Source organism: Lissotriton vulgaris, unplaced genomic scaffold (assembly GCF_964263255.1).
Source record: "Lissotriton vulgaris unplaced genomic scaffold, aLisVul1.2 SCAFFOLD_1864, whole genome shotgun sequence".
NCBI lineage: Eukaryota > Metazoa > Chordata > Amphibia > Caudata > Salamandridae > Lissotriton > Lissotriton vulgaris.
The window spans coordinates 447614-467419 of NW_028252660.1; positions in this window are offsets into that span (position 1 = coordinate 447614).

Here is a 19806-nt window from a genome sequence, read left to right on the forward strand (position 1 = left end):
AGAAGAGAGACTAAAGGGCCATAGAAACAAATACCGAACAAACGACCACCCCCCAACCCTGCACACCCGCAGAAGGCCATGGCCTACCCCCCCCACAGAGTGCCTGTCGCCCTAATAGAGACCCGAAATATAGAAAGGGAGAGAAAGGAAAGAAAAAAGAATAGATAAATGGAGGAGGGCCCTCGATCTTGCCGCCCGACCCCGCCCCTCGCCCCTACGCCCAGGAAAATCCCAGAAACGAAGTAATACAATAACGAGGAACATCAAGTCCCGGCCACGACAGTGATGAAATCCCGGTCAAACATACCCACTACACCGTCTCTCAACAATAAAGCCAATAGATTATGAACCACATCATCCCTGACCCTGTCTGGGAATGGTACCGCCAGAAGTCCACTCGTCAATCGGTTCACAGAACAGCCCAGAAGGTCCAAACGATCTGGGCGGGTCAGGTCGGAGCATAGCCATAGAAAAGTACAGCATCCCAAACCCATCCAAGTATCGGCAGCGAAGATCCAGTAGTATCGACGTCGTCCCCAAGAACTTCCAAAAGTTCACAAACAGTAGTACCATCCAGGAAAGGAGAGTCACACAGTCCGGCAATCGCCATGACATAGCTGGGACAGTCCAATAAGGAGAATAGCATGTTATCTCCAGCCGCCAGTTGAACATGTGTCCCGGGGAGACATCCACTTGTAGATCCATGTCGGCCCGAGCGGTCACGGGAGCCGGGTCTTCCAGTGGCTCCCGGTACCCGGGCAGAACCGGGACTCCCTCCATAGACATAGCTGCGGGTTCGTTTGCAGACCCATGGGATCGGACTGTATCTGTTAGGGACGGCGAGACAGCGATGGCGGCCATTCTGCTACCCAGGTCCTGAGCATGGCAAATCAGGGACTCGTGCAAAACCGTTAGGGCAGCCAATACGTCCTTGGATGTGGGCTCTTGCGCTCGTTGCAAGCATCCCGGCCCCCTCCATGAGACAACTGTCCGACACTGGCATGGACTGCAGAGGGGGGCACCAGCCGCCATGTTAGTCAATTTAGCCCCGTCCCTCTTCACCGCACTCAGGGACCAGACACCAGTGCGGGGCGTCGTGGGACAGACCACAGGGGCTCAAAACAGTGAGGCAGGCTCCAGAAAGGAGAGTCACCAAAAGGCTAACATCCCTGCTGCGCCCCGGCAGTCGCTCACCTATATCGGGGGCAATCCTTGGCTATGCCCAGGCAAAGAGTTTGGGGAGGGGGCAGGAGTCATGCGCCCCCTCTGACCCTGCTTCGCCACATTGCCCCTCAAGGGTCACCGTTAAGTGGACCGGGCCTTCGCCGCTTTCAGCGGCCCTTCAAGTCAACGGCACCCTCCGGCCGGCTCTTCACCGCCACTCGCGGCCGTTGTTGTTGCATTCGCGGCCGGATGCACGTCCAGGTCAACGCCCCGGTCTCTCCACCACATGGGCCGCAGAGCAGTCGGGGACAGTTCTCAGGGCCTACCGCACGCAGGCGCCTTGGGAGCAGATGGTAAGTGGTCGTTATTCTTCTCCTGCTAAAGTATGCCTCCGTAGCTCAGGATAAACGCCAGGATATACGTGTGGGGCGAAGGGGTTCACGGAGCCGAGGGACTATGCAGCCATTTCGGATGCTCGCTTGGCTCCTCCTCCTGTTTTGGTATTAATTAATTAATTAATTGTGGGTTTGTAATGTGCTAGAATCGACTCCCGAAGGAGTATCTCTGCGCAGTAGACCGCTGGGGAACCCGTCCTGGCTTTCCCTGTGAGATGGTCCCTACTGGGTATCTCCAAGGTGAAACCAGGCATCCCCGGCGTATGTGGGGGGCCATTGTGGAGATGAGGTAAGCTAATGCCCAGAGTTGCCGAGTGTGATCCCTGGTTAGAGTAGGCACCGAGGTGAGAATTATCAAGTCCGCTGACCCTGGTGCACAACCCTGCCGCGTTGGTAATTGAACCCTGGTCCCGGGCCGTCCTCTGCTCCCGGGTCTGCCGCCTCTAACCAGTGAGCCACACCACTCCACGATCCACACCACTCCATCGGGATCGCTTTGATTTGGTACCTGCAGGCCCCAAAGCCGAGGGACTCGTGTATTTGCGAGACTATCGTTTTTGATATTCCCTTGAAGTTTGAAGCTAGACTAGTGAGCGAAGATGCCTGGTCTTAGCAGACTTGGAAAGATATTTGGTTGTGGTTGTACTAGGGATTCCCGATTGGAGGATTCGTGTCCGGTTCCTCCGATTGGAACTCCGACCTATGAGCTCTACGTAAAACATGGAGTGGGCCCCATTGCGTATAATGAAGTTTGGATTAAATATACTAGGAAAGACGGTGTCCTACAGTGGCCCCGTTACGGTAGCTTTGAAATTGAGATTCTAGACAATCTCGAAGCTAAACTGTTCAAGAAGAAAACCCGGCCGGCAATGTTTGACTCTTTCCGCTTATGGCGAAAGGAAGTCAAACAGAAAGAGATTAAGTTAGCGAAGCGAAATAAAAGAGAACGAGGTATTTCAATGGTGCAAGCTGCTATACAGTTTAAGGATAATGAAGAAGAACAAGAAAGCGAACAGTTGCTTAGGCAACGTAAATTAGAGGAAGACAAGTGCTATCCAGCTTTGCCACTTCAACAGCAAGAAGAAAAGAGAGATCTTGAGAAAGATCCTTTAATGTCGAACCTATTGAGTTCGCCACCCCCTTATGTGCAGAGTGCTACGGCACCTCCGCCAGTTGTTGTTGCGCAACCTCCGGTTGTTGTGCTGTCCTGTGATTCCTCAACAGCCGGCTCCTTTTCCGTTGGCTTCTACTCCTTTGGCGCAGCCTTCTCAAGGGCCGCCAACTTTGCTACCCCCTTCGTCTGCTAATCCTACGCCTGTATTGTTTACTCCTGTTACTATTCCTACTTTGGGTTCTTCTCAGTCTGCTTTGACTCCTGTTCTTTTGTCAACTTCTCCTTCTGTTCGACAGAGAATGACCGATACTGTTGCTGATTTATTTTCTCCTCTTTTTGGTTTATTGGGTATGTCTCCTGTTGCAGAGCGTAAGCAATTGCGTAGTCAATTGCCTGGTCCTGATGAACGGACAGTGTTATATCACTTAGCGCGTAAATGGATTACGTATCCTTCGCACTATGATCTCGAGTGTGTTATGGATGTTTTCCGACAATGGGAAGCACCGAAACAGAGATATGTCTTTGATATGATGTGTTCTTTCCTTCGTGAAGAATGGGAAAATGGTGATTTTGGACAAGTTCCGTCTGAGTTGTTCCGTATACGAGCAGAGTTTGCGAAAGGAACTCTTGTGGGTCTTGACGTTGAGAAGGCAGTTGCGATGTTGTTGTCGTTTGGGAATGAATCTCCTTCTCAGCGATTGTTCGAGCCTGATTCTTCAGTTAGGAGAAAGGCGCGACAATATCCGATGCGAGAGGTTCCTCCAGTTTGGAGGCCAGGTGATGCAGCTGCTAATCCAGCTGTTCCGCCACACTTCCAGCGTGTCTGGGTACATGTTCCGTGGAAGCGAGCTGAAGTTTTAGCCCTTAAGCAGACTTTGCCTGATCCACGTAAAAATCCCGGATCACTGAAATTATATCGACCCCAAAAATATCGAGATACATTAATATCGTTGATAAAATATCGATGGACAAAATATCGACTGGCTATCTTCAAACTGGTAAGTACTAAAATATCGACTCTAAAATATGGAGTTACAAAAATATAGACTGTCAAAATATCGTTTTTTTTTAATGTCTTTAAATTAAGTTAAAACTAATGTAATAATTAATATATTTAATATAAACTTACTTAAAATTATTGAATAAATGTTATATTAATAAATAATGATTGTAAATTAAAAAAAATTATAACAAAAATAATACATATATATATATATATAAAAACATATTATTAAATAAACATATATAATATTTTTACCGTAGCATAGCAAAATGGTTTAAATGTATTGTAACAACTCTAGTGAATTCACCAGTAACAAAAGCGTTGGATAGCGTAGGGGTAACACTTACTATTCCCACTCCAGTGGGTGCAACAGTAGAGAAAGCGTTGGATAGCGTAGGGGTAACATTTACTATTCCCACTCCAGTGGGTGCTACAATAGGGAAAGCGTTGGATAGCGTAGGGGTAAAAATTACTATTCCCACTCCAGTGAGTGCAACAGTAGAGAAAGCGTTGGATAGCGTAGGGGTAAAATTTACTATTCCCACTCCAGTGGGTGCAACAGCAGGGAAAGCGTTGGATAGCGTGGGGGTTAAAATTACTATTCCCACTCCAGAGAGTGCCACAGTAGGGAAAGCGTTGGATAGCGTAGGGGTTAAAATTACTATTCCCACTCCAGTGAGTGCAACAGTAGGGAAAGCGTTGGATAGCATAAGGGTAAAAAGTATTATTCCAACTCCAGAGGGTGCAACAGTAGGGAAAGCGCTGGATAGAGTAGGGGTTACAATTACTATTCCCACTCCAGTGGGTGCAACAGTAGGGAAAGCGTTGGATAGCATAAGGGTAAAAAGTATTATTCCCACTCCGGTGGGTGCAACAGTAGGGAAAGCACTGGATAGCGTAGGGGTAAAGATTACTATTCCCACTCCAGTGGGTGCAACAGTAGGGAAAGCGTTGGATAGCGTAGGGGTTAAAATTACTATTCCCACTCCAGTGGGTGCTACAGTAGGGAAAGCGTTGGATAGCGTAGGGGTTAAAATTACTATTCCCACTCCAGTGGGTGCTACAGTAGGGAAAGAGTTGGATAGCGTAGGGGTTAAAATTACTATTCCCACTCCAGTGGGTGCAACAGTAGGGAAAGCGTTGGATAGCGTAAGGGTTAAAATTACTATTCCCACTCCAGTGGGTGCAGCAGTAGTGAAAGCGCTGGATAGCGTAGGGTTAAAAATTACTATTCCCACTCCAGTGGGTGCAACAGTAGGGAAAGTGTTGGATAGCGTAGGGGTAACAATTACTATTCTCTCTCCAGTGAGTGCAACAGTAGAAAAACTAAACACTTCATAAATAATTATAAATAATATAAATATTATTACCAATTAAATGTTATTTCCAATACCAATTAATTTTATTTACCAATTATTTTTAATTTAATGGACAATTCTTTATTGATTAACCATTTTCTTTAATTTACATTATTAATTAATTATTATTAAATTACTTCCCACCCTATCCCCCTATAAACTCACAACCCACTACAGAAAATAATTTACTAAATATTAATTATTTATCAATAAAATATTTATAATTAATTACCAATTATATTTTAATTAATTACCAATTAATAATTATTTTAAAATTATTATTATTTTACATAATTAATTAAATATAATAAAATTACTTCCCACCCTATTCCCCTATAAACCCACAACCCGCTGCAGAAAATATTGTACTAAAAATAATTATTTATCAATTAATCAATTATTATTAATTACAACTTATTTTTTAATTAATTACCAATTATTGATTAATTAGCAATTATAAATATTTTACATAATTATTTAATTATATTTAAATTACTTCCCACCCTATTCCCCTATAAACCCACAACCCGATACAGAAAATCATTTACTAAAAATTAATTATTGATCAATTAATCAATTATTATTAATTACAACTTATATTTTAATTAATTAACAATTATTAATTAATTAACAATTATAAATATTTTACATATTTAATTATATTTAAATTTCTTCCCACCCTATTCCCCTATAAACCCACAACCCGCTACAGAAAATCTTTTACTAAAAATTAATTATTGATCAATTAATCAATTATTATTAATTACCAATTATATTTTAATTAATTAACAATTAATAATTATTTAACAATTACTATTATATTACAGATTTAATTATTTATATTTAAATTACTTCCCACCCTATTCCCCTATAAACCCACAACCCGCTACAGATTTATATTACACAATTATTAAAAACTAAGTATGGGCGGAAAATCCGTTACGCTCGCGGATTTTGCGGATTTTCGGTAAATTCGCAATCCGCAAGATTTGCGAATTTCCGGCAAAAACCGCAAATTCGCACGCAGCGGATTTTTTTTTTCTTGCTGATACAATTTTGGGGCGCGCGGCCTTGGTGATACAATTTTTGCGGCGCGCGGCGTTTATCATCGTTTGCCGAGTTGTTTTTCTCGATATTTTGCGAGTGCTGCGCCATTTTGGATCTTGCTGCGGGATCCCGCGGGAATTTGGTGAGCGCGATTACGTCATCGCGGCTTGCCAACTTGCACAGCGAGAGTTTGTCAACGCGAGTACGGCGAGATCACGTCTCGCGGTACTTCGCAAGTGCGAGATTTGAGATGCGGCGAGCAGCAACAATCTCGCACAAGCGAAAATATAAAATTTGCAATTCTGCACAAGAAATCCACCAGCAAGCAGCATAAACCTTCTTGAAATGATGATTTTTATCTGAATAACTCCTTAGGTTGACATTTGCCTGCACTTTTTTAGCGAGGAGTCCATTTTGGGGAGGGGGGTGGGAGGAAGGAAGTGCCCCACAGTCTTCATCTTCCTGTTCCTGTCCAGCAGGCTCCTCCCAGTGCTTTGTCCATCTCCTGGTCACTTTTCATTTGGATCTGGAGCTGGAAGGATTACTTTTTGTGGATGCTGCTGGATATTTGGATTTGAGGCCTTTTTGACTTTCTTTGGATCACTGTTGGATTAGAAATTTTACAAGTAAGTTTGTTTGGGGCATTACAGTTGCTGCAACTACAATTTTGGAATTTTCGATTTTTGGGCTGTTTTGGGGCCTTTTGCCCAGGGGTACTCAGTGGTGGGTGGGCTGAGTCTTTCTGTGGGGTGTCTTGAACTTAAACATCATGGAGGGCATGGATGGATTGGGATTTTGCTGATTTTTCAGTGGTTTTCGTTTTTTGGGGCTGTACTTGTGACCTTTTCACCAGGGGTATTTCAGTCTAGCATGGGCCTAGTCTTTCTGTGAAGTGTCTTGAACTTAAACATCATGGAGGGCATGGATGGAATGGGATTGTGCTGATTTTTCAGTTATTTTCGTTTTTTGGGGCTGTACTTGTGGCCTTTTCACCAGGGGTATTGAGTCTAGCATGGGCCTAGTCTTTTTGTGGGGTGTCTTGAACTTAAACATCATGGAGGGCATCGATGGAATGGGATTGTGCTGATTTTTCAGTGTTTTTCGATTTTTGGGGGTGTTCATGGGGAGGGACAGGCCATGTGGCTGGGGGCCATTTTTAGTGCTGCTACAGGCCCTGGCCATGTGCTGGGAGGCAAGTGGCCATTTTGAATGCAGGCATTGTTGTTCGGCCTGCAACCATTTTGCCTACTTTTCAACCTTTATGCCCAGGGGTAGTGAGTCTTGCATGGGCCTAGTCTTTCTGTGGGGTGTCTTGAATTTAAACATCATGGAGGCCATGGATGGAATGGGATTGTGCAGATTTTTCAGTGATTTTCGTTTTTGGGGGCTGTACTTGTGGCCTTTTCACTAGGGGTATTTGAGTCTAGCATGGGCCTAGTCTTTCTGTGGGGTGTCTTGAACTTAAACATCATGGAGGGCATGGATGGAATGGGATTGTGCTGATTTTTCAGTGATTTTCGTTTTTTGGGGCTGTACTTGTGGCCTTTTCACCAGGGGTATTGAGTCTTGCATGGGCCTAGTCTTTCTGTGGGGTGTCTTGAACTTAAACATCATGGAGGGCATGGATGGAATGGGATTGTGCTGATTTTTCAGTGATTTTCTATTTTTGGGGGTGTTCATGGGGAGGGACAGGCCATGTGGCTGGGGGCCATTTTGAGTGCTGCTACAGGGCCTGGCCATGTGCAGGGAGGCAAGTGGTTGAATTTAGGCATTGTTGTTAGGACTGCAACCATTTTGCCTACTTTTCAACCTTTATGCCCAGGGGTAGTGAGTGTTGCATGGGCCTAGTCTTTCTGTGGGTTGTCTTGAATTTAAACATCATGGAGGGCATGGATGGAATGGGATTGTGCTGATTTTTCAGTGATTTTCGTTTTTTGGGGCTGTACTTGTGGCCTTTTCACCAGGGGTATTGAGTCTTTCATGGGCCTAGTCTTTCTGTGGGGTGTCTTGAACTTAAACATCATGGAGGGCATGGATGGAATGGGATTGTGCTGATTTTTCAGTGATTTTCGTTTTTTGGGGCTGTACTTGTGGCCTTTTCACCAGGGGTATTGAGTCTTGCATGGGCCTAGTCTTTCTGTGGGGTGTCTTGAACTTAAACATCATGGAGGGCATGGATGGAATGGGATTGTGCAGATTTTTCAGTGATTTTCGTTTTTTGGGGCTGTACTTGTGGCCTTTTCACCAGGGGTATTGAGTCTTGCATGGGCCTAGTCTTTCTGTGGGGTGTCTTGAACTTAAACATCATGGAGGGCATGGATGGAATGGGATTGTGCTGATTTTGCAGTGTTTTTCGATTTTTGGGGGTGTTCATGGGGAGGGACAGGCCATGTGGCTGGGGGCCATTTTGAGTGCTGCTACAGGCCCTGGCCATGTGCTGGGAGGCAAGTGACCATTTTGAATGTAGGCATTATTGTTAGGCCTGCAACCATTTTGCCTACTTTTCAACCTTTATGCCCAGGGGTAGTGAGTCTTGCATAGGCCTAGTCTTTCTGGGGGTTGTCTTGAATTTAAACATCATGGAGGGCATGGATGGAATGGGATTGTGCTGATTTTTCAGTGATTTTCGTTTTTGGGGGCTGTACTTGTGGCCTTTTCACCAGGGGTATTTGAGTCTAGCATGGGCCTAGTCTTTCTGTGGGGTGTCTTGAACTTAAACATCATGGAGGGCATGGATGGAATGGGATTGTGCTGATTTTTCTGTTTTTTTTTTATTTTTTTGGGGTGTATAACTGAACTGATGTTCCTCTGTCTTCCATTGTTTTTAGGTGCACAAGACTCAAGAGAACCACCAGTGCCAGGAAGAAGTCCTGCAGCGGTGTGTGTGTGCAGCATAACGTCACGCGATGTCACGTCTGGCCTCAGACAACTCTACAATTCGTGCAACTGCGGCCTGCTGTCTGGCCTGCTCTGAAGAAGATGGCCCCAAAAAAAGGTCTCCGTAGCTCCTCTAGCAAGAAAGTTGCTAGTAAGGAGCAGAAGAAGCAAGTTACCAAGGAGGCTGGTGTGCCAACCGCCACGTTTTTTGGGAGCAAAATAAAAAGTACGCCTGCAGCAGCAGGATCTGCTGGGGACCAAGCTGGGAGCAGCACCCCCGCTCCATTGGGTTCAGTGCCTCCACCACCACCCCAAATTAAGTCAAAGCCCTTGAGTGCTTCAGAGGCAGTCAGTGTACTTCTCCAATCACCATCGACCAGTGATGTTGGCTCATCGCAAGAAAGTAGCAGCAATGTCCCTGAATCAACACAGGTTGTTGTAACTCATCTGACAAGTGTTGAACAACCACAGCCGCAACAACATGTGCAAGTAGTACAAGACCAAGTACATGTGGAAGGAGAGGCAGCGCAAGGAGATGCGCAAGCAGAGGTGCATGGAGGGTCACAAGTGCCCACAATAGTTGTTCCTCCCGAAGTAGGGGCACATCAGGAAATTGACAATCAGACCGAGGTATCATTTGAGGAAGCCACTCCTCCTGATGATCATTCATTGTCTTCCACATCCCTAGCAAGGAAAAGATCAAGGGGGGTGTCTACATCTTCTTCAAGCTCACCTCCTACTGATGATCTGGATGACGAATGGGTACCACCACGGCAGCCTGAGAGTGAGGCACACCATGATCTGACAAAGATACCTAAGCGTAAAAGGAAGGTCGTTGAAAAACTCATACCTATGGAGTGTGATGAGGCTCAACAAGAAGTGACGCATACTGCTGCTGATGAAGCCCTTCACGACGACGATCCAGTCATCATAATGGTCACTGCAGCCCCAGCGGGCATGCAGCAAAGAGACATTTTGACCCTATCCCGAGAAGCTGCTGAGCGTGATGATGATGTCGACGTGGAGTCACTGGAAACACAACAATCATTGGATTTGGAGTTAACTAGTACACCAATGCCTACCGCTTCCATATTTCTTCCTCGCAAGAAGGGACTTCCATCCACCTCGACCTCAATTAGTGGTGGTGAAAGTGCAAAACGTACTGAAGTTCGGCAATCCACATCCTCCAATTCATCTGGCATTAGCAGCAGGACCACCACCACCAGTATCGCCGCCTCCTCCGGCCCCCAAAGACATTTCAAGTCTCCAGTTTGGGACTTCTTTAGTGTTTGCCCAAGAATGGAAAACGTAGCCATTTGTAGCATGTGTAAGTTTCGAGTTAGTCGTGGTAAGTTTGGTACCAACTATGGTACCGGAGGCCAGAGAGGTCATCTTAGGAGAGCGCACCCTGTCCAATGGTTTGCGCACCTAGAGGCGGTCAAGGAAGCCCGAATTGCACGTAATGAAAACGTTGATTTTTCATCTGATGATGACGAGGAGGAAGAAGACGATTCAAACACTTCACTTACACCCAGTACCCCTGTCAGCAGCACACCCCATTTGAGCCACACTAAGAGTGTGGGAGAGAGTGAGACATCAAGGCGGAAAAGTTCATCAGCGAGCGTAACTGGGTCGAAGATATCATCATCATCCCGTAAATCCTTGGTCCAGGGCAACATTAAAAAGATGTTGTTTACAGAAGCGCAATATGAACGCTACCACCCACTGACGCGTCTGTATAACACTAAGCTGGCTAAAATGCTAGCTCTGGACCTTCTCCCTTTTTCTTTTGTAGAAGGGGTTGGTTTTCTAGAATTAGTGGCAGCGCTCTGCCCTAAATGGAAGGTTCCTAGCCGGTTCTATTTTGCCCGAGTTGCGGTTCCAGCACTACATGAAGATGTTCTGAAGGTGATTTGGGCAGCTTTGCAGAAGAGTGCTGTTCACACTATACATCTGACAACAGACATGTGGACCAGTGGCGCAGGCGCTGATTACATGTGCATCACTGCACACTGGGTCTCTTTTTCAGGGGCTAAAGCAAAGCTAAACACAGGTGTTGACACGGACATTGTTTTTAAAGCTGCTCGGAAACATGCAACACTAGCCATGTTTGGTTTGGAGAAACGTCACACAGCAGAAAACATTTTGGATGTCTTTAACACAAAGGTCCTTAACTGGCTGTCCCCACTAAAACGCCAGGTTGGTTACGTTTCCACGGACAATGGCGCCAATATAGTTAAGGCCATGAGGCAGGGTGACTATTTCAGAGTACTGTGTTTGGCGCACTGTATAAACCTGGTTCTTGGGTAATAAAGGCAGTGCAGCGTACAGAGTATTGGACACATGCCGAAAAATGTGCAACCATTTCAGCCATTCTTTTAAGGCCCAGAAGCAGCTGAGGAGCCTGCTATATCAACGTCAAATGCCAGTGAAAGCACTCATCCAGGAGGTGGTAACACGTTGGAACTCAACCTTCTACATGCTTGAGCGTCTGTATGAGCAGTATACGGTACTCGATCAATATTTCTTTACAGAAGGTACAGCTCAGGAGGACCTGAGGATGGGTGCGGCGCAATGGAACATAGTTCAAAGCCTGACACGCATGCTTCGTCCTTTTGAGTTCTTCACGCGTGCAGTCAGCAAGGAGGACTGTAATTTGGGAAAAGCTATCCCATTGTTGTACATGCTGGAGGACCAACTGAAGGAGGTGTGTTCTGTGTTTGAAAAAGATGTAAAAAACCAAGACTCTTTTGAGAAATTATTAGAGCTCCTACAAGGTGATGAACGTCTTAAAAAGATCCACTCAGAAGAGCATTACATTTGTGCTACTATTCTGGATCCACGCTACAAAAAGGCGCTGGCAGGCCAAGCATTCTTTCCTTTTGATGATGAACATGTTCCAAAGTACAAACATTGGCTAGCCTTGTCAGCTAAGAGGTTTGAAAGAGAACGGCTGAAAATTGAAGGAAATGGCAGTACATCAGCAGGCCATCCCCAGTCAAAACAATCCACTTCTGCACCTGTGGCTGTGGCACAAGTGACTTCTCAGCCGTTAAAGACACCGGCAACCGGATCATCTGCACCAGACACAACAGAAACATTGGAGGCTGAAGAGGATTGGCTAGCTCTGCGTGGGTTTGGTTCTCAAAAGGTCAGAGGCACAGCAAGAGCTAAGCAAAGTGGAGGAACCTTGGATGAGGACCTTGAGTCAATGGTGAAGGACTATCTGAATGACTCAGCAGAGGTCTATGTTAATTCTGACCCATTGGCGTATTGGCATGGGAAAAAAGAATTGTGGCCACAGCTCACCAACCTGGCTTTAAACTACTTGTCTTGCCCATTCGCAAGCGTGTCTTCTGAACGTGTTTTCAGTGCTGCTGGTGGCATTGTAACTCCCAAACGGAGCCGCCTCTCGCCCAAAAATGTGGAGAGGTTAACAATGATCAAGATGAATCAGCACCTCATACCACCAGATTACAGAGTACGAGAAAGCGCGCCGGATGAAGACGAGGTGGCCAGCAACATAGATGAGGGAATTTCTACTCTGTCAGGTGACACTGGGCTCACCCTGCCTGAATTAGCAGAGTATGATGACAAAGCCTTATTCTCATTCCTGGACCGTGATACCGAGCCCTGAAAATGAGACAACGAATCAATAACTTTCTTTTTCATCCTTATTCACTTTTATTCCTGTGTGTCTGTCTTTCTTTGTTGTGCACAGTTAATATATTTCAAACTTTAATCAGATAATCACAAAAACAAGCCCATCAGCAGAACTGTCTTCACTGGTTTGCTAATTGATTTGAAGTTGCCGCAGTCTGCATTCCTCAGGTTCACAAGTTCAGAAGAACATGCTCCTCTATCCTCCTCCTCCAGACTCCTATTTCCATCAAACCAGAGGGCTGGTTTACGCCCAATGAAGAAAGACTCAGCACTTGTGGGGGTGTTGTTCTACCTCTTTGCAGGTGAGTTGACGGCTCTGGGACCATTGTTGGGAAGCTCTAATACCGGATAAAAGTGGTTTGGACCAAATCCGAGGCGGAAATTTATTTGTGTTTTTGATGACTTGCTTGCCTTTGAGGTGCTCTTAGGGGGGGTTCCGTCTGTTTGTGGGTGAGTTTCGTGGTCTGGGAGCACTGCTGGGATACTCTAATCTTGATTGCATTTGCTTTTCAGGAAATCCGTGGTGGCAACCCCGACTTATGGCCTAGCTACGCAGCGCGTTTGGACCGAAGGCCGAGAAATATTGCAAGTATGAGATTTTGCTTTTGGCCTGTTTGGGGGTGTTATGCTTTTTGGCGGGTGGGTTGGCGGGTCTTGGGGCATTCCTGGGAAGGTCTAATACCGGGTAGAAGTGGTTGGGACAAAATCCAGGCCAATTTTTTTTGTGCTATTTCTGACATTTTGCTCAATGTAGCGTTTTCGGGGGCCTGTTTGGGGGGCTTCCTGGTGTTTGTGGGTGGGTTTCAGGGTCTGGGTGCACTGCTGGCTATATATACTTTACTTTGCAAGAGGTTTGAAGCAAATCCATGGTGGCAGAGGGGAGTTAGGGCCTAGCTGCAGAGCGCGCGCGGAGTGATTTGGGAAATTTGGGAAAAACTGACAAAGTCCCCATTTTTGTACTTTTGCTCTTTGGCTGTTTGGGGGTCTTCTACTCATTTTCTCCTGGGCTGACGGCACTGGGGCCATTGCTGGGAAGCTCTAATACCGGATAAAAGTGGTTTGGACCAAATCCCAGGCGGAAATTTATTTGTGTTTTTGATGACTTGCTTGCCTTTGAGGTGCTCTTAGGGGGGGTTCCGTCTGTTTGTGGGTGAGTTTCGTGGTCTGAGAGCACTGCTGGGACACTCTAATCTTGATTGCATTTGCTTTTCAGGAAATCCGTGGTGGCAACCCCGACTTATGGCCTAGCTACGCAGCGCGTTTGGACCGAAGGCCGAGAAATATTGCAAGTATGAGATTTTGCTTTTGGCCTGTTTGGGGGTGTTATGCTTTTTGGCGGGTGGGTTGGCGGGTCTTTGGGAATTCCTGGGAAGGTCTAATACCAGGTAGAAGTGGTTGGGACAAAATCCTCGCGGAAAACCTTTTGGCACTTTTTGTAACTTAGGGTTCGTTAGGGTTAGCCCTAGCAGCAGGATTGCATGTGTTTCGGGGTGTTCTAGATTTTTGCAACTGAGTTCTGGGGTTTTAGAGCACTCGTGAGAATGTGTAATTTTGGTTGCAAGTCATTTGAAGAAAATCCATGGTGGGAAAGGGGGGATTTGGCATAGTTAAAGAAAGCCTTTGCCACTATTCTTAACTTAGGGTTCGTTAGGGTTAGCAGTATTTCTATTGCATGTGTTTGGGTGGGGGGGTTTTCGAGTCTTGGAGCAATGCTGGCTATGGATACTTTTGCTTGGTTGCTTGCAAGTGGTTTGAATGCAATCCACGGTGGGTAAGGGGGTACTTGGGCCTACTTTTACTTTCAAGGTACGTTTTGTCACCAGTTTTCTGCTAGGCCTCGTTTTTTGAGATTTGATTGGGGGTCTTCTACATTTTTGCGACTGGCTTTAGTAAGGGTCTGGGTGGGAGCACTGCTGGGAAGATCTAATTTTGTTCTAAAACACAGTTTACAGTACACCTAGCTTGAGGGGAAAGATCCGCGACATTAATTTGCCCCTACTTATTTATCCTTCAAAAGGTGACTCAGACAGAGTACGCACTTGCAAAAATATTGTACTGTCTACTAGGAAAATCAAAGTGTGACTTTTTGCACTCCACAGCCTACATACCTTATATTTATTTATCAGTGGTGTTGTAATATTATATCACTTCCTGTATTTCGTTGAATAATTACAGGCCGGGTTTCAGTCTCTGCAATGGGGAAAAAAGGATGGAGTCAGGCTTCACATTAGCGAACCACAATTCAGCATCAGGCAGGCAGTGGACAGGGTGTCTTCTGGTCACCAACATTGATGGACGAAGCGTCAGCTGCAATGGAGGAGTGCCGCTAATGAGAGGAATTTTTTTCTGGATGCAACTTACTTACCAAATTCAACAGGACAACTACAACAACATACAGATACAGTATCCTTAGTGTTTTTCTCTGACTGTGACTGCATTTCTTGGATCTCTCTCTGCTTCTAAATTGATCCCTTAACACATCTCTTAGTCCACTCCACTATCACATCTGCACCACACATAGTCATTTGTAAGTGCTCCTATGTAATTCGCAAGTCGCAGCACGCCCCAGTCCGTAGAGGACTGGGAAGGCCCCAATGATGAAGCATGTCACCAAGGGGCAACCCTGGTGAGTGAGGGGACACCTAGAAAGAAAGCAATTTCTCCTTTTCTATCTACTATACCTTCCAGACCAACCCCATTGAGTGTTGTGAATGGATTTATAGTGACCAGCAAGGCTCTCAGGTATCTGGCTACAGAGACCTTATGTTGAATATAGTTATCAATATTTCCACACACGCCCTGTACTGTCGCATTCTTTCTTCCACAGTTGTCGAAAGTACTACTTACTTTTCACTGATATGCATGCAGTAGTGCATGCACTTTCAAAGATTGATGGATAGGTTTGTACCCAAAGATTTGTTTATGTTCAATTGTTTGTCCATGCTGTGCTTTTTTTACAGGGTGTCTTCTGGTGACCAACATCGATGGACGAAGCGTCGGCTGCAATGGAGGAGTGCCGCTAATAAGAGGATTTTTTTTCTGCAGGCAACTTACTTACCACTTTCAACAGGACAACTACAACAACATACAGATACAGTATCCCTTGCCTTTTTCTCTGACTGTGACTGCATTTCTTGGATCTCTCTCTGCTTCTAAATTGATCCCTTAACACATCACTTAGTCCACTCCACTATCACATCTGCACCACACATAGTCATTTGTAAGTGCTCCTACGTAATTCGCAAGTCGCAGCACGCCCCAGCCCGTAGAGGACTGGGATGGCCCCAATGATGAAGCATGTCACCAAGGGGCAACCCTGGTGAGTGAGGGGACACCTAGAAAAAGAGCAATTTCTCCTTTTCTATCTACTATACCTTCCAGACCAACCCCATTGAGTGTTGTGAATGGATTTATAGTGACCAGCATGGCTCTCAGGTATCTGGCTACAGAGACCTTATGTTGAATATAGTTATCAATATTTCCACACACGCCCTGTACTGTTGCATTCTTTCTTCCACAGTTGTCGAAAGTACTACTTACTTTTCACTGACATGCATGCAGTAGTGCATGCACTTTCAAAGATTGATGGATAGGTTTGTACCCAAAGATTTGTTTATGTTCAATTGTTTGTCCATGCTGTGCTTTTTTTACAAGGTGTCTTCTGGTGACCAACATCGATGGACGAAGCGTCGGCTGCAATGGAGGAGTGCCGCTAATAAGAGGATTTTTTTTCTGCAGGCAACTTACTTACCACTTTCAACAGGACAACTACAACAACATACAGATACAGTATCCCTTGCCTTTTTCTCTGACTGTGACTGCATTTCTTGGATCTCTCTCTGCTTCTAAATTGATCCCTTAACACATCACTTAGTCCACTCCACTATCACATCTGCACCACACATAGTCATTTGTAAGTGCTCCTACGTAATTCGCAAGTCGCAGCACGCCCCAGCCCGTAGAGGACTGGGATGGCCCCAATGATGAAGCATGTCACCAAGGGGCAACCCTGGTGAGTGAGGGGACACCTAGAAAAAGAGCAATTTCTCCTTTTCTAGCTACTATACCTTCCAGACCAACCCCATTGAGTGTTGTGAATGGATTTATAGTGACCAGCAAGGCTCTCAGGTATCTGGCAACAGAGACCTTATGTTGAATATAGTTATCAATAATTCCACACACGCCCTGTACTGTCGCATTCTTTCTTCCACAGTTGTCGAAAGTACTACTTACTTTTCACTGACATGCATGCAGTAGTGCATGCACTTTCAAAGATTGATGGATAGGTTTGTACCCAAAGATTTGTTTATGTTCACAATTGTTTGTCCATGCTGTGCTATTTTTTCTTGTCTCCCAAAACCTTTCCCAAAAACCCCCGTACCCATCCATTTTTCAAACCCTAACCCTCTTCCCCCGGGCTGTGTGGTTTTGATTGATGTGTGACTAAATTACAGCAATAAATCCACACACTTGCTTGGGAGGATAAGGTGATAGCAACAGGCTGGTGAAGAAATCCGAGGATATATTCTTACTCTGCTTGACAAAGACCCATGGCTAATGTCAAAGAACTTCAACCGAATTAGTAGTTATACTTTACCATTTGTTAGGCTACAATGTGGCACTGTTCTAGTGTACTTCTGTCACCTGCTATATTCTCTATTGTACCGTTGAATTGCTCAGGAGGACAAACCAGATTTAATTTTCTTTTTTTTCATAGGCATGCAACTGCCACTGTGTCACACCACTAGTACCACCGCTATGAGGAAATTTTATCCGACCAAGATTGCCAACCTTATTCGCTGTTTCCCGTGGAGCCAGCCCTGGGTCTAGCCCTACTTTCAAACACAAATTACAGGTAAGATAAGCGTTTGGTGGTTTGGGGGTATAATGGAGTATTAGGAGGAGAGACGAGAGACTGATGGTAGTACTACTAAAGTCCTAGGACTCTTGAATTCACTTCACTTACTCTGTGAGAGGCACTTAGTGTTGAAAACATTTGGGCATTTACACTTAAAGGAAGAAAATGGAACTAAACTTTCAGGAAAACAAAGTCACTGTTAAACCCCCACCCACCAGGCAAGCAGTAAAAAACAGGTATGCTCAGATAAAGTTTGAAAAAGTATATTTATATCCCTAACAAAATAATCTCCTGCAAGACCCTCCCTAACCCCAACGATTGTCCTTCAAAAGTCCCCAAAAACCCAACTCCCAATTCCCACCCCCCAAAAGTCTCTAAAAAAGGGGCAAGGGACACTATGGGTGGATGCTGTCTACTTTTTGGGCCAGGGCATCATGCTCCTGGCGGAGCAAGGCGTGCTCTATGTGGAGCCCCTCCAACGCGTTTGAAAAGTGGTGGAGCTCCTGCTGAAGGCGGGACACCATCAGGGTACTGCGGCGCAGGCGTGCCTTCACTGCCTTGCAGGTGCAACGGCTGTGAGAGGAAGCTGTTGTCCTTGCTGCTCGGCGGTGGCGTTTGGCTTTGGCAGCCCGGCTCAGTCTGGGTGGACCACTGTGCTGGGTGGCAGCCCGTGGGGGCACGGAGGCCGATGCAGACGACGTTGTTGTTGTGGTCGACTGCACACTTTCTTCGTCCTCCAGGGCCACCAGCTGCCGATATTCGGCCACAGTGGCATCGATCCTCCGTTGCCGGGCCTCTCTAGCCAGCTCCTTCCTCCTTGTTCGTTTGGAAGGAGCATCTATATGAAGAAAGAAAGACATAGTCTGTAACCAATGCTCTTTAAGATTAACTCAATCATTCAGCAGAAATTTGTGTTGCAGTACAACTAGCAACTTGCAAGCGCATTACATAACTATTGAGGCCAGTATCTATCTAACCTCACACTTCTTCATCCTTGCTCTAACATTAGTGGGACCCGCACCCAAGGAAGAGGTCAAGAGCCTTGGTGTGTGGATTGAGAAGGACATGAGTTTTAAAACCCAGGCAAAAAGAACTGCAGGGACATGCTTTGGGCTACTCAGAGCGTGCAGGAAGATCTTTCCCCTGCTCCCAGACACCGCAAGGAGGCTCCTCATTCAGGGTCTAATCCTGGCAAGATTAGACTACTGTAACGCTATATACCTGGGAGCCCCTGAAGCCACTATGAACTCACTGCAGAAAGCCCAAAACGCTGCAGCCCGCCTACTTACGGGCACACCTGGAAGATCCTCCGCCAGGCCGGCCCTCAACTCTCTCCACTGGCTCCCAGTCAGACAAAGGGTCGTTTTCAAAGCCCTCTGTCTGGCCCATAAAACCCTCAACAACAACGGTCCCCCGCTTCTGAAAGAACTTTTAATCCCATACAAAGCAGAGAGAGATCTCCGGTCCAATACAGAAAATCTCATTGCAGTCCCTAGAGTGAGAAAAGCCAAGACCGGTGGCCGTCGCTTTTCGGTTCACACGGCTAAACTATGGAACCATTTACCCCGGAAACTCAGGACAGAACCGAACTATCTCCAGTTCAGAAAAACCTTAAAAACCCTCCTTTTCCCGCAAATATAATTTCCCTAGCTGGCTAAAACCCCTGGAGAAGCAGATCAGCGCTGGGATGCTCTTCGGAGTTACTATGCGCTTTATAAAAACCACTAAATAAAATAAGGAACAAATTCTACGAGCACTATGGACTTCCATTGGAGTCGACTATGAAAGTACACCAGTCTTATTCTTCTTCTTGTCTCTTGTTTAGGAAAATTGGTACGTTATCTTCTGCAAGCCGGCATAATGCCAGCGCAGTAAACTTGCACCCGAGAAAAAGAGACGCACGCCATGATGAGTGACCTAGACTTGCGTTGCGTTACTGTACCCGTCCAATACATGCAGGTGGTGAAGCTCTTACTTTTCTATTACGGGTGGCACTGAGAAAACTCTGTTACAAGGGCTACTGCTTAATTAATTTAACTTTCACCCTACAGTGCAAATGAGTACTAGAAATGGAAAATTGAAGAAGATAAATAATCTGATTATCTATCACTTCACATGGGATGTTTTTGCTTATATATGGGATGACTTTAGGTGCTTTGCTTTTTATTGAGTGACCAGTGATACATCCACACATGAATGACTGAGTACTACTAAACTTATTAAGAGAGGTAGGGAGTGGCCACCGTAATAACCGGATCTATGCTGTGCTTGCAATACAAACTACTGCTACTATTGATGGTAGTATTTGGACAAAATTAAAACTTCTT